General features: G+C 38.1%; 1 long non-coding RNA gene across 1 annotated transcript in view; it reads left to right on the top strand.

Moving 5' to 3' along the window:
• The first annotated feature begins 2272 nt into the window (after nt 1-2272).
• The window catches only part of LOC106013401, a 15163-nt gene continuing 2627 nt past the window's right edge, over nt 2273-14808 (top strand). The window contains exons 1-2 of the long non-coding RNA XR_001185338.2: nt 2273-3130; nt 12067-12149. This is a non-coding gene — a long non-coding RNA (uncharacterized LOC106013401). The remainder of the gene's footprint in view (nt 3131-12066; nt 12150-14808) is intronic.

The following is a 14808-nucleotide window of genomic DNA, read 5'->3' as shown; positions in this document are numbered from 1 at the left end:
ATACCCTCATAAAAACTACAACAGCAACACCACCACCACCACCACCACCACCAACAACAACAACAACAACACTACAACAACACCAACAACAAAAACAACAACATCCACAACAACAACAACACCAACAACAAAAACACCACCACCAACAACACCACCACCACCACCAACAACAACAAGAACAACTAAAGCACCAACTAATAATAAACCCTTATTTCAAAGCAGAAATGGTTCGCCTTTATTAAGGACGAATGAGCGCACAACTTTTTTGTTTTGTTTTTCAGTCGAGCGAGATAAGTTAAAACTTCCGGTACCTGTTTCTGACTTCAATGTGAAAAATTGTCTTCCTCAAAAATCGATTGAAGGGGTAAGAAAAATAGGATCTAAGTTACATATAGCTAAAAATAGAGTTGTTTAATGACGACACCAGTCAGGGGAGACTACAGAACACAACATTTGAATAAAATAACTGGTAGGGCTTTATATCAGAGTTATGGCCTTTCATTACAATTAGTAAAGATTCATAACTTTGGGACCGTTTGTCCATTCTTCGTGTCATTTTTTTTTTATTTCCTTTTTGATTTTTTTTTTTTTGGGTCAGCTTTTTTAACTATAGCTAACGGACTACCCAGTGACATGTATCTTGGTCTAATTAATTATTAGGGGCCTACCAATATGTCTCATGAAAACCCCTATAACAAATTACCCAGATTCAGTAGAAAAGAACATTGAGCTTTGATCTAAAATTATTAGCATGCTGCAGTCCAGTCGGTTTTTTACATTTTTAACAATGCCACTTTAAGGTGACTTAATGACACCCTTTATTTCATTCTGACCCCTTCGATTGCGGATGACCTTTCGCCAACTTTTCCTGTTGTTAAGCTGTTAAAGATTTTTGCTATAGGCTATTTTTCTGTTTGTTGGCTTGTGTTTTTAAAACGACTGCACACTCGACACCGGCGAAACATTTAGAAAACACGAGCAGTATGTAGGTATTGATGCCTAACTGTAAATGTTTTACAACCGTAGCAATCCAGTTTGGGTCATTAAGAAAGCGGCTGCTTCCACTCTATGTCGTTGGGGCCACCCCGAATTGGACACGGCATCATATGAGACCATTTAAAAAAAAGTTTAATCCTCATTTGATAATCGAACTGATGTGTTGTAGATCGATTGCTCGCACCGAGATCACACTTGCTGCACGTGAAGAGAGAAAAAGCGATGGATACGTAGGCCTACGATGCATAATTATTATGAAGGCCCTAATTATAATATATATAGGCCATGTCAACCTAGCATGTATATAGGCCAAAAGTGTGGCCAGTTGCGCAATTTGAGAACCAGGCCTACGGTACGAAACAACAGACATTTGTGAGGCATCGTGGGGAAATCAGACGCTCGTCAAAATAATGAAATCAAAGCTGCATTTGGGGGGGGGGGGGGGGCTGATGGGCACCTCCCCCCTATTTTTCTTTCTTTTGGCTCTACTCCCTTTATGTCCTTTTGAAACACATTTTTGTGAGAATTTTAATTTTTTTTAAATTTTGAGAAAAGGCTCAGAAAATATGCATTTTCAGTTTCCAATAGGACTCTTATGCTATGGAAGTTACCAGACTTTGGCGGTCACTTTACTCGCTAATTTTGCTCTGAAACCAGCGACCCTGACCCCAATTGCAAATATTTCGACTTCTATTCAACATAGATGGGTATTTTTCTCTCCCCAAATGGTGGGCATATGGACAGGCTTTAAGATGATACCGATAACCCCATAGAGGGGCATGCATGTATATATAAGCCCAAAAATTGACGAGCGCCTGATTTCACAACGCGTGACACATTTCTCGTCAACTTTCCGCAACAATTGTCACTTAAAATATAATCTTGTTCTTCAAAATGCCATAAAACTAATTAATAGGTTGTGTCCCCCCCCCCCCCCCCGAAATCAATTGCAAAAATATTAGGGACCCCCCCCCCCCACACACACACACACAACACACATACCGGTAATGAAGGATGATACCGAAAAAAATAAAGATTATGCCCTGGTTTTGTTTTAAAATTGTCATCTAAATAAGCCCCCCCCCCCCTAAAATAAAAATAAAAATAAAAATAAAAATCCAAATTCCTAAGCTGGTTTATTATTTTTGGCAGCAGTACGCTACTAATAAGAACCTTATAAACGATTTTTTTTTTCTTTCTGACAGGAGAGAAAATGAGAGAGTTGTGTTAACTGTTTAAACTCCATCATGCAGCAAATGCGTGTCCTCAAACATTTACACAACATTAATTTGTTGGTCTTGATATCTAGATGTTTTAGTGACCGGCGTGGACACACCAGAGTCCAGAGACCGCCTTCTTACAACATCGCCGAACGAACACAGTGATAGTGACCGCGTTGTTTTGAGGTGACGAGCGGACACGTTGCGGAAGATAGTACTGTGTACAACACGAACAAACCACACACGCAAAAAACCCCCCAACAACCCAGCCCACGAAGAGGTGAAAAACAGACGAAAATACATTGATAGTTAGGGTTAACGCTGTCGGATGCACATTTATTGCATTAAAACGTCTGCTGTCACAAGAATGTGGGCATTCGGTTAGCCTTGGTCGCAAGTTATAGAATCTAGATTCTAGATAGCCTAGGCCTACGTCTCAAAATTGTTTGCTCCAGATCAACGACCATGACCCCACTAAGGTCAGAACGATAACACGCAGTGCCCGGATACAGCGGGCTGTGCTAGTGAAATACGTATTATTTGGTAGGGATGATGGTATCCACATAATTCTCGCTTTGTTGAGACATTTTTGCAACAAAGGGATGTCATGGAAGAAAAAAGTGGTGGTGTTTGATGTGTGATAGTCTTAGATGTCCACGTGTGCCTTTTAATCAGTTGTTTTTTTGGTGCACATAGTTCGTGAAAGAGGAGTAAACAACTGAACTTATCGACTTGTCGCAAGAGCCTATGGAGTCGCCGACTACTACACTGCTACACAGGAGTGAACAGCATTGCTACTGAGGCGTTGGAATTTCAGTTGTGTTTTCGCTTCACTCTAACACCAAGCGAAATAAGCTTTTATTTAAAAAGAAAAGCATTCCGCCAATACTTTCCCTCTAAAAAAACAACAGAAGGTGGGTTGCTTCTTACACAGTACGGTGCTTTACTCTGGTTACGTAAAACTAGTAGGCTAGGCCAGGCCTAGAGACACAGCCTAGAATCTAGAAGTAGTAGATCTAGATCCAGGCCGAAAACAAAACTAGGACTTAGATCTCTAGCATGATATTGGATTTGAATTCTAAATTTGCTATTTTAATCTAGACTCGTTTAGATCTAATATTTGCAATAGTTCACAAAGCAGAAGCTAAAGGTTGATGTGCTGACTTAGTATTTTAGTCTGCCAAGAACAGGTTGAGTTGATCTTGATGGTCATGTCATGTTTTTGTAGGACGACTATGAATTTATGTTCAGTTGAGGTCATTCCCCTTTCAGATTTTCTGGTTTACATGATCCAGACTCTGATTTAGAGTTTCGGGCATCATGTTCGACTTAGTTTCTAAGTCTAGATCTAGATCTAGATCTAGATCTTGTTTAGAATATAATTAATATATATTGAAATCATAGTCACAATACAGTGGATATAGAGATCTAGATTCTAGATCTAGATATAAATATATATATTATACCCTTGTCCTAACTGAAATCAGGGATGAATTCTGCACTTGACAAGAGTCTTGTTGATGTTGGCCGACTTTATCATGGTGATGATAGTTGACTGTGATTGCTCATGTTCTTGTGGTGGAGCACTCATGGCACTTGATTCATGGCATGACATCCCCCCCCCTCCCCAAATAACATTCTTGTCATAGTCTCAATATGAAATATAGCCTATCATTTTTAATTTTAGGTGAACTTCTGTGATATATTGTTGTGCCTTAAAAATGTATTAGCTAAGCGTAGGCCTGCTGTTAGTTGAGTGAGACTGAGAGTAGGCTAGTCAATGGTTAGTGTTCGGTTAGGTTGAATGCTACCACAAATACGTTTGCTTACTGACTGACATTTTAGTAGCTTTGACTTTTGTCTATTTTTTTAGCAAGTAGCCGTTCTCTGGCGTTGCGCCGGTCAATAGATCGATGGCTATACAAGATTCTCCGGTGCCGCGTATAGTTGAAAATGTCACTTCTCCACAGCTTTCCATCTTCCCTGTCAGCACATTATGGCCATTATTACGTAACTGAGTTCAGTGCCAGATGCGCCTTCTTGTACAAGTTCTGGTTGTGACTGAGGGTTGATGGCGCTTCTGGTGCTGTCATTTCTGACACAGAAATTCCTCCTTCTTCCGTCACGGGAGCTTTCATTGAGTTATGGCTGCGTGTCCACTCTATGGTGAATCGCCTTCTGAATAAATGCCGACCCTGATGAGTGTTTGTGTAAGGCCATGACTTGCGGACAGGGAAGATGAAAAGCTGTTGAGAAGCGACGTGTGCAACTCTACGTGACGCTGGAAAACAGCCATCGATCTATTGACTGGCGCGACGATGGATATTAACCACTTCCTTTTTTTTATATCATTTTGTCAATTTTTACAACTACCACTGCAGTCCCTCAAATTAAATTTTTTTTTCTTTCAAACTGTCTCTTTTTAATAAAATTGTCTTTCTATTGTTGATGTTAAGCCTTTGGGCCATTTCCACCAGTACACCAGAGGTGCGTAGAACTTCCCGTATACCTAGCCACCGGTACACCGGTGAGCTTGACTATCCCCAACCCGGCCGACAAAACACGTACAGGAGAAACCATGTTTACTACACAGGACGATATTGATTATTTTGAAGATGTTTCTAAATTATGCCAGTAATGACGAGGACTATCATGAGTGGGGTATAATGGAATGTGGTTCTGACGATCATATATATATATATATATGAAATATGTAGTAATATCTAAAGCTCAGGCAGAGGAGCACAGCTGGAGGTCAGGGACCAAAGGGTTAAAGATAAAAATGATACATTGTAGTATGCTACACTACTCAAACGGTAAAGAAAATAAAGTGGTGTGTATGCAAAAATATAGAATATAATGTTGGAGCAAAATAGTTTCTACACTGCCCCTTGTGGACTTTCTAACTCTACTACCCACCGTTGTCCAACTTCTCTAGATCTGCCTCAGGCTCTATGTGTCGTGTTTGTTCTCATCAGAGACATTTTTTTTTCTCTCAATTTGGAATTTTTTTTTGGAATTTTTTTTTTGGGCTCTACACCTTGTAGATCTATGTCCATTCAAAAACGTGTGGATTTTTTGGAAAAACATTAATAAAAGTAAAGGCTCGAAAAATGTATTTGCAGTTTCCAAGTACTCTTTATATAGCTGGAAGACACCAAACTTTAGCGGCCATTTTCTCACTTATTTTACTTCTGATACCAGACTACCCCACCTCCTTCAACCTACAAATGTCTCGAAATGCAAGATAAATGATTTTTTTCATCAAATGCAAGGCAAATTGAACAAACTTTAAGATGATACCACAATAACTCCATATTGTATAGTAGGCCTACCCAGAAATTGACGAGTGCCTGATTCCACCCCGACGTGACACAATTTACTTTTTTCGTCATTGCCGTAACAGGCTTCTTACGCTTGTATTTTGTTCATGATCATGTTTTGTTCCTTATTTGTCGATATTTGTCTGTTATATATTCTGTACATGATGAGTAAAAGTCTAACGATTTCACCAGTCAGAGTTCTGATGAATACATATATATACTCATGCACCTTTCTCGTTCTACTGAGGGACCAGGCATTGTTTTGTCACAGACCTCAGACTTTAAGTTTACGGAGCAAAAAAGGACAGCGTCCATGTTTTTTTTGGGGTAGAAATTAATATATATATATATGTGTGTGTGTGTGTGTGTGTGTGTGTGTGTGTGTGTGCATTAGATTAATAGGACTTTCCTGTCCATTTAGGAGATGTTGGTGTCGGGGAAGAAAGCTAGAGTTAAAAAAGAAAAAAAAAGGACTCTTTTCTTGATATGTGAGGTGAGCTGACAAATGCTTACTTTTTGCAATCCACAAATGGAGATGTCGGCCGAAAATGAAAGCACATCAAATTTGTAGATTTTAAACTGGTACGATTTTCTTGTAGTAGTTATAATGTGACCCTCCCGGTCAAAATCAGTCTTATTTATGAAGGAAATTTGAAAATTAGGTTAACCTTATTTCCAAAAACTATCCCCATTTTCCTACTAACTATTGAAAAAAAATGAAGTAAATTGGACAATATTTGAGGAAAATATGGAACTTTTAAGAGTGTAAGGTAGGGAAACACGAAAAGGAGAAAATGGGCTCCTTAATCTAGTCACACAAGCTCACAACTAACCACACACACCTCCAAAGTAATTCAAAATAAAATATTTATAGTCGACTGTAGTTGTTTATTTTGATCTTAAATGAAGCAGAAGATATCCAAATTTCAATAGAACACAAAAAAAAAAAATTGCATAGAATGTCCTATTTTTTCCTTTCGAGCCTCGTAACTGATTATAAAACATAGTGCGTCTTACGACTGATATTGACCGGGGCAGACAGATAATGCCTTTTGCCTTGATATAATATACTTTGGCCTTTCACACGCTGAGCTAGTTACACTGATCAAACAGCACAAAAAATGTTCATTAAACAGAATATAATAAAGATTTTCTTTTTTGTAAAATTTAAAGAACCAGAAGAATATCAAATATGTGAAATTATGTGTGCAAAAGGGATGGAGCGTCAAAACTCTTTCTGGCGAAACTGTAAACACACAGGTGAAGAGGGTGTGTCCTCTGGGCCTTGGAAATAGTTAACTGTTGTCCTTCTGAAATCATGCACGATAGTGGGAACCCATGAAAGTGAGATTAAAAAATGCTTAATAAAAGAATGGTGTGTGGTGCAGCATGTCCCATAGTTTATTTTTTAAAAGTGTTGTGACCAAAAGTCTGTAGTCTGAATTCAGAGCATCAACCGTTACTGATTTATTTAAAGACCTATTTTCAGTGTATGGCTTGAGGAAAATAGACATATTTTTAAGATGTTGGGAAATCCCCTGGTATAAAATAATTTAAAATTCAAACTTGATGTGGTGAGATGATGCAATCATATTTTAGCTTCCAGTTCAAATCCCAACACAATCCTAGTTCTGCCAGAGCACGCATCACATTTCTTCAAAAGAAGTTAAACTAGTTATATAACTTCTCTGTCCTTAGTAAAAGTGTAAATTTATGGTTTAATAATCACATACCGGATATACATGTCGTTTGTATGACATGATGGTGTGGCTTTCCTACTGGGTATAGTTCTCCATTTGATGAACTGTTTTAATTTTGCACACTAAATTAAGGGGTTTCATTTTTTAAGTCATTAATGCAGAATGTAACAGTCAGAAGTAACATACTCACTACAAAAAGAAGGCGGACTGTGTTTACACGTATTATTTTTATCATTTAAAATGATTTTTTTTTGTTGTGCATTTGGCGTTGCAGGCCTATTATGTTTTTTCTGTGAACGTTTTGAATTCACAATTGGGTCACCCAGTGTCATGTGTGTTGTCTCTGTGCATACACACTCCTAGTTGTTCACTCTAGTATACAGCCATCCTATTTTTAACTGAGCAATTGAACAACAAAGGTGCTGCAGTACATTAAACAAGTTCAAAAGGAAACTGGAAACACTGTTCGCATGCTTTATTTATAATAGACATGATCATACTGTGAACTTTGTCCAGCACACACCACCAGTTTGACACAACATAACAGGTGGGGGCTGTCGTGGCCTAGAGGTTAAAGTGTTCACCTCTCATTCAAGGTCCCAGGTTCGAATCTGCGAGGCGACGGAAATATTTTCCTCTCTTAGATTGTCTCCTTTCACCTCCTTTCCTGCTTTCTAGCAGCTCAATATTCTGTTGACTGCTTTCGTCTCCACTTTCTGCCCCCACCCCCTCACCTACTTTGCCCCCTCCTCTGATCCTGACTCTTTCAGCAGCCTTTCTACTGCTACTTCTTGGCTCCTTCTTACTGTTGTCTTTCAGCCACACCCCTGATCTTATGGTAGGAAAGATCTACATCTCTAGCCTTCTCGGACAAGGGCGAAAAATCTCGTAGGTCCAGTAGTAAGCAATACAAATTTTTCATTTTGAGTTCAGATGCAGCTATTATGGCACCTATTTTAACGTTTTGTGAATGGCTTAACTTTGCATCATGTTTTAAAAATGGCAAAAATTGCAAATTCAAATACAAGTAGTAGTTAGTATGCAGAGGAAAAAAAACAAACAAAACTAAACAGTGCTGGTACTGAAACTAAGATTTTTTTTTCACTTGAGAAAATCACAAAAAGTAAAAAAATGTGTTAAATTTAAAAGCCTGTAAGACAGGAGATTTCGTGTATTGAGGTTTTTAATACAAATCTTTTGGTGACAATAGCTGTATGACACCGTAGCAAAGTCATAATATCACGAGGGAATTTTTATTATTGTATTTATAATGTATTCAGTAGACACCGTCGTCATTGTCGTATTAATTAGTTATCAGCTAATGGTCGCTGCTGAGCCGTGCTGACAGTACTTGCTAGTCCTGCCAACATAAAATCTCCCAAGCAGTCACAAGCTCACCAGGATTATTACTCTGTTTTAGGACAATGTCTGTTTCTGATAACATGACAGTCCTTCTCCATTTTCATGAAAAAAGTCTTCCTGTTCCAAGTGTAAGGATCCTCTTATTACATTATATAAGATATATTATATTTCATAATATACTTAATAATACCATTCACATTATGTAAATTTGATGGAGCGTGGGTTCACAAGTTCACATTTATTAGGATCGTTGATATTTGAAACCACGTCACAAATTTGAAACTTTTTCTGGTGATACCTATTAGCAGTTGTTTGAGTTGACAGTCGGCTCTAGTGACGGTGTGAGTGGTTGGTGGGTAGTTTGCTCCTTCTTTCAGGCTATCAAACATCTCTATTGACAATGTAAATCTCCTTCTTTTCTATGTTATTATTTTTGTTATGTTTGTAAGTTAATCTTTTGTGACATCTCTAGTCTCCAGTGCTCTTTATGTCCTTAATTAATTGCATGCATAGCAAGTGGCAGAAAAGTCTCTCTCTTTTACTAAAACTGAAACTAAAACATCCTGTGAGTGGATGGTTAGCGGGTGCTCTGGTGTGGTTTGCTCCTTCTTTTCTATCGAAAATCTATCATCCTAATGTCTCCTCCTTTTTTGTGTAGTGTATGTTACTGTTTTGTAACGCATCTATTCTTCAGTGCCTATATATGACCTTACTATGTTGCAAGTGCCATAACACTGTTATGAAAAAACCCCAAGCATCCAGTGACGTTGCAAGTTTCCTTCCAGCTCTCGTCAGGAGCTGCAACAGTCATCCCTGGAGTAGGCATCTTGGGTGGGTCAATGGTTCAGTCGCTGACAATGGGCTCTGTGAGGACTTTTCCCTTCAAAGATGGTGATGAATTCATCTCTACCTTACATCATGTGTGTGCTGTACAGTTACTTTCTCCCTGTACTGTTCTGTCTGGTGCTCAAGGCTTAGAGCAGTCAACATCACACGTGTTGGTTCCTGACCACTTTCTCTAGCCTTGACCCATCCACTTTTTGAATGATTGACTCATTCACCTCTGATTGCATTCCTTCTAACTTCCAGTTGGGCTACCTCTCCTTCTTTTTCCATTTTTGTTTTTGTTTTTGTTTCGTAAACAAAGTAAAGTTTTTTTAGACAAACTGTAAGCCCATCGTCAAACCTCCAGAGGAATGTCCTCACAAGTTTCAGTGGCTGTCTGTTGACCCATAAAGGACCAGTGTCTGCTCTTTTCTGCTGCGAGAATTCTATATATCTCTCATCCACCCAGTAGCCATCTTTGCCAGTTTGTCATTATCATTGTCAAGAGTTATTGTTTTCCTCTTCTTGGAAAGATCCCATGGATCACATGTTCCCATTTTGTTGCAACAGCCCGGATGAATACTGACAATAGATTTGTTCTAATGGCAAATAGAATTAACTGAATGGTTTGCCTCTTTGTCCAAAGTTTTATTTTTATAATTTCTTCACTTTGATTAGTTTTGAGCTTCTGCTTGTGAAATGACATCAGCACAAGCTAAGAAAGATGCTGTCAAGATGATCAAATTTATAAGCCTTGAATATGATAATCATAATACTAAAAAAGGTGATCTGATATTGTAACAACAAATTGGTTTTGTTTAGAGGTTAGCTGTGACATTCATAATTAACACTGTGATGAACACACGTACACCTATTCTTGTTTTAGTGTTGTGACCGTTGTGCACCAGTTTTGGCCGATAAGCAGAAGACCTCATATATATATATATATTTACGACAGGAGAGTAGTGTGATAATTTTGCTTCACATTCAAGTTGGCTTTGCACTAAGTTCCCTTAAAACTAAATCCCTCTCTTGAGTTGAAAGCTCAATTGTTCAAATTCATAAAGTAAATAAATAGAAGTGCCCATTGTCAGTGCTTCCCTTGTAATATATTATAATATTTTATATATATATATATAATGATAATAATATTGTGGTTGTAGAAGTGTAAAATTCTTTTCAAACAGTTGTCGTAGTTCGTCAACATCTCAAGTGGGCTGTGTCCAGCGAGACGGCTAATTTACATGTTGGTCGTTATGTTATCTCACGTTGTGCTGAGATGATTCATGGTCATACACGTCTACACGAGGACTGGACCCTCGTCCAATAATATCACGGCTTTGAGGCAAATTGGGTCTGTCGATGTCCTCTATCTTGCCGGCATGTGCGGTGTAGCGGATAGGATGATCTTTGCCATCACATGCAGAAGATACGACTTTAATTCCCACGTAGGGAGGTTTGTTTTTCATAGATTGTCTCAGTCTGAATGTGGGAATGTTGTCTCCCTGTCTGCCATGTTTGGCACTTACAGGCAGGGTCGAAGCAAGCCGAGTGCTTTATGATCTAAAATGTGTTTATGGGGTTGTAAATCGCTTACAGTTATATCAATATCATTACTTTCCCATCTTACCATATACTCTGAACCTCCCCTAATAATCGCAGGCAGTATTGCATACGGAAATTGAAAAAGCGGGGACATCATGGAAACAGATAGAAAAGGATGCTCAGGACGGGCTTCGCTGGAGTAATGTTGTTGATGGCCTGTGCTCCACTGGGAGTTAAAAAGGGCGGGGACATCATGGAAACAGATAGAAAAGGATGCTCAGGACGGGCTTCGCTGGAGTAATGTTGTTGATGGCCTGTGCTCCACTGGGAGTTTAAAAGGGCAAGAGAGAGAGAGTATTGCATACACAAATGTATCTCAAAGGCCGCCGAAAATGACTTACGTCTGTAGGCCATACTGCCCCCGTAAGGCAGTAGGGTGTATGTACACAAATAGAAGCAAACCTTGTTCGAAAGCGAAAAGCATTGTCATTGGAGGTGTAAAGATACTGCGGACTTGAATAAAGCAAAGTAGGATTGAGATTGGTATATTCTGTGAACAGGAAAATGAACAAACGTTACTGTGATATGCTGAGATAAAGGGTTAGTTCACAAAATTTACTGGAACTGGAAATTTTGCAACTTCTTTTTAGCTGGCTGAGGAGTACAACATTTCAATAATATCGGTAGCGAAAATAAGTTGGGTACTGGGTGCTGGTCTTAGTGCATACACCATATTCCGTGTCATATTGTTGATATTAGGCTTAAAAAGGTAATGTTAAGAGAGTGCACTTTGTTGTTATATATAAAAATGCCTGAGCCACATTTTTTTCTTTTTTAAAAATGATTAACGGATCTAGTTTTTGAAAATCTGGTGGGCACTCGGGTGTGGTTTGCTGCTTCTTCTTTCCCATAAAAAATCTTCCATACTTTCTCTCTTTCTTCTTATTCTTTAATGTTACTCTCAAGTAACTCCTGTAATCTTCAGCACTTGGACGCCTTTTTTGCTGCAAGTGCAGGAAAACTTTTACTGCACTAAAACTTTAGAAAAGATGAAGATGTGGTTAATTTTTGGTTTTATTTTCTCTTGTTGTGCAGGTTTCTGCTGGTTGCAGGTTCGATGTATTGCTTTTCTCCGTGGAGCAAGCAGGAAGATTTTACATTACCTGGTTTTCGTCTTGGTATGTTTGTACACTTACATATTTGATAAGGTTTGCTTTCTTTTGTTGGTGGTGGAAGTCATTTAGAAAAAGTCTGTAAATATACTGTTTTGTCCCTTATGTGTTGTATTTAGAGTTTAGTGCCTAAGTGAATAAACAGCTAAATTGGTTTATGAATAGTAATAATGTGAATATATAAAGTAAAGAACCTGAGATGAATGAATAAAAAGGAGGGCTTCCTATTGTTGAAAGCGGAAGTCAAAACACTTCTATAAATATATAGTCATTTATACACCCCCCGCATAAAAAATAAAATAAAGGGCTTCTTTATAACTCCCTTGGGGGGACTGTTGATTCCAAATTACCACCCTCTCTCTATTGGCAAAACGTACGGCTTTGAAGCTTTTTTTTGGCATGTATATCACTATCTTTCCCATTCTACCTCAGTCAGTTGCTAAATACGGGGTGTCTAAAACAAAGCAAAAAAAAACAACAACAAAAAAACAACTAACGACTTACTTTGTCGACACAGTGTCAGACCCAGCTGTTCTTGTTCTGAACCTATTTAAGAAATGTTCAGGAAAATCTTTGGAAATCGAGGTAAATAAAGCAGGGATTAGACTGGAAGAATGGGGGGGAGAATGATTTTTCTGAAACGAGGTCATTTTCTGAGTCTGTAGCTTTTGTTGATAGAATCAGACTTTTTACTCCCCCGATAATTTCAAAATGTTTTGTGTACAAGGAGTTTATTTTGGTTGATGGATTTTTCTAAACAACAATTTCTTCAAAGGCACAATTGAGAAAACAAAGAAAGTATCTAGCTTTGATATAATTATGTATGAAACTATGAGAATGAACATCATCCAAAGTAACGCATTTGCAGACAATGATAAACAACAAACTTTTTAGAAGTGGAAAGGAAGGGTATTGAATGAAAATTGGTTTGTTTTGTTGAAATAGATTTTTAACCTACGACTAGAAATTGACTACTTTTTTCCCCCAAATAGCTCAATTTTTTTATCATCTTTGCAACATTTCTCGGTTATTCCCAGTGTTCAGTTGTTTGTCTCTGACAATTCCGTCCAATATATTGGACCATCCATCTGCTGATAAACTGTGGTTCAAATAGGGTACTAGTTTTCCCTCTGTGTGTGTGTGTGTGTGTGTGGGAGGGAATACAGGTACACGCGCAGAGAGTGTAATGTAATTACTTTTCACACTTCGCTCTTCCGCAACCTTTTTTGCACTGTGACTTTATTACAGTACGGAATTTTTTATCGAATGGGGGAGCATCCTCGGAGAGACATTCTGAACAAAGTGTGGGAAACATATAGTGTTGTTGGCATAAACGTGGTTACAAGTTTGTGAAAAGGATTTTTTTCAAGAGAGGCTAGTCTTGATTTTTTAGCCTATATTTTTTAAACTTGAGACTTCATTGAGAGTGAAAATTAGCTTTTCTATTGGTCAAAGCTTCGTAATCTTCATGTTCAAGATGGGGAATCTCCTTTTGAGACAAATACGAGTCGAAGACGAAATGGAAAAAAATTCTGGACCTTTGTGTGTAGAAAACTACATGACAACTTGTTTTACGGTGAGATGTGCGGTTTGCTTTTTCTGTAATTTAAAATTTTTTAGGTTTTTATGTAATTTATATTATCCACTTTTTAAAATTCTAATTTTTTAATGATAGATGTGTCCTTGAAATGTGCAGAATTCTTTGTTGTATATAGTCTGTTTTCATTGTTTGGATAAATTGGGAAATTCAGATTTCTGAAATTGTCTGGATTTTATAATTGACTCCTGCCCATACATTAATTTATATCTTTCCTCAAATCATTTTGCACTTGTAAGAAATTTATTCGTTGTAGTAGCTAGATTCTATATTAGCCAGTATGATCCGTAACTTTTGAGTTCCTGTGTTGGCGTTTCCACTCAATCCGACTGGTACTCGATTCGTTTTTGTATAGCCAATTGGCATCTTTGATTTTTTGGCTCTCAAGACAACTTTGCTTGCAAGGGTTGGATTGGTGATCCCAAAAGAGTACACTTGTCTTTAAGATCATTTTCATTTTCAGTGCCATGTTCTCTGGTGTACATTGACCATGGGTGGTTGGCTGGTGCTTTGGTGTGGTTTGCTCCTTCTTTCTTATCAAACGTCTATCGTCCTTGTCTCTCCTTTTTTGTGTTTGTTACTCTTGTAGCACCGAAAATCTTAGGCACTTAGACATGTTATAATGTATGACCTTGTCTCTCCTGCCTTCTTTTTTTGTGTTTGTTACTCTCTTGTAATACCTGAAATCTTTGGCACTTGAATCACCTTATCGTGTTGCAAGTACTGTAAAACTCTGACTAAAACTGAAAGTATGTTGACCGAAATAAATAGGATTAGTGTATGAACTTATAGTATCACTCAGTTGCAGTAGTAATAGTAGTACATGTAGTATGAAACATACTCAGAGAAATGGATTAAATATGCAAATTGGGTTAGTTTCACGTATGTGCTGGTAGTCAATGTTTGCCAGGAGTTGAGAACAAAGAGTGAAAGGGAGTCGCATTCTTTCATACACATATATGATATAAGCACAAACACACACTTAGACGCTCACAGTCACTTGCTCACACACACACACACACACACACACACACGCACACACACACACACACACACACACACACTAAT

This window comes from Aplysia californica, unplaced genomic scaffold, assembly GCF_000002075.1.
Source record: "Aplysia californica isolate F4 #8 unplaced genomic scaffold, AplCal3.0 scaffold00860, whole genome shotgun sequence".
Classification (NCBI taxonomy): domain Eukaryota; kingdom Metazoa; phylum Mollusca; class Gastropoda; order Aplysiida; family Aplysiidae; genus Aplysia; species Aplysia californica.
Note: the sequence above shows the minus strand (reverse complement) of the source record. Positions and strands in the feature narration are given on the sequence as shown.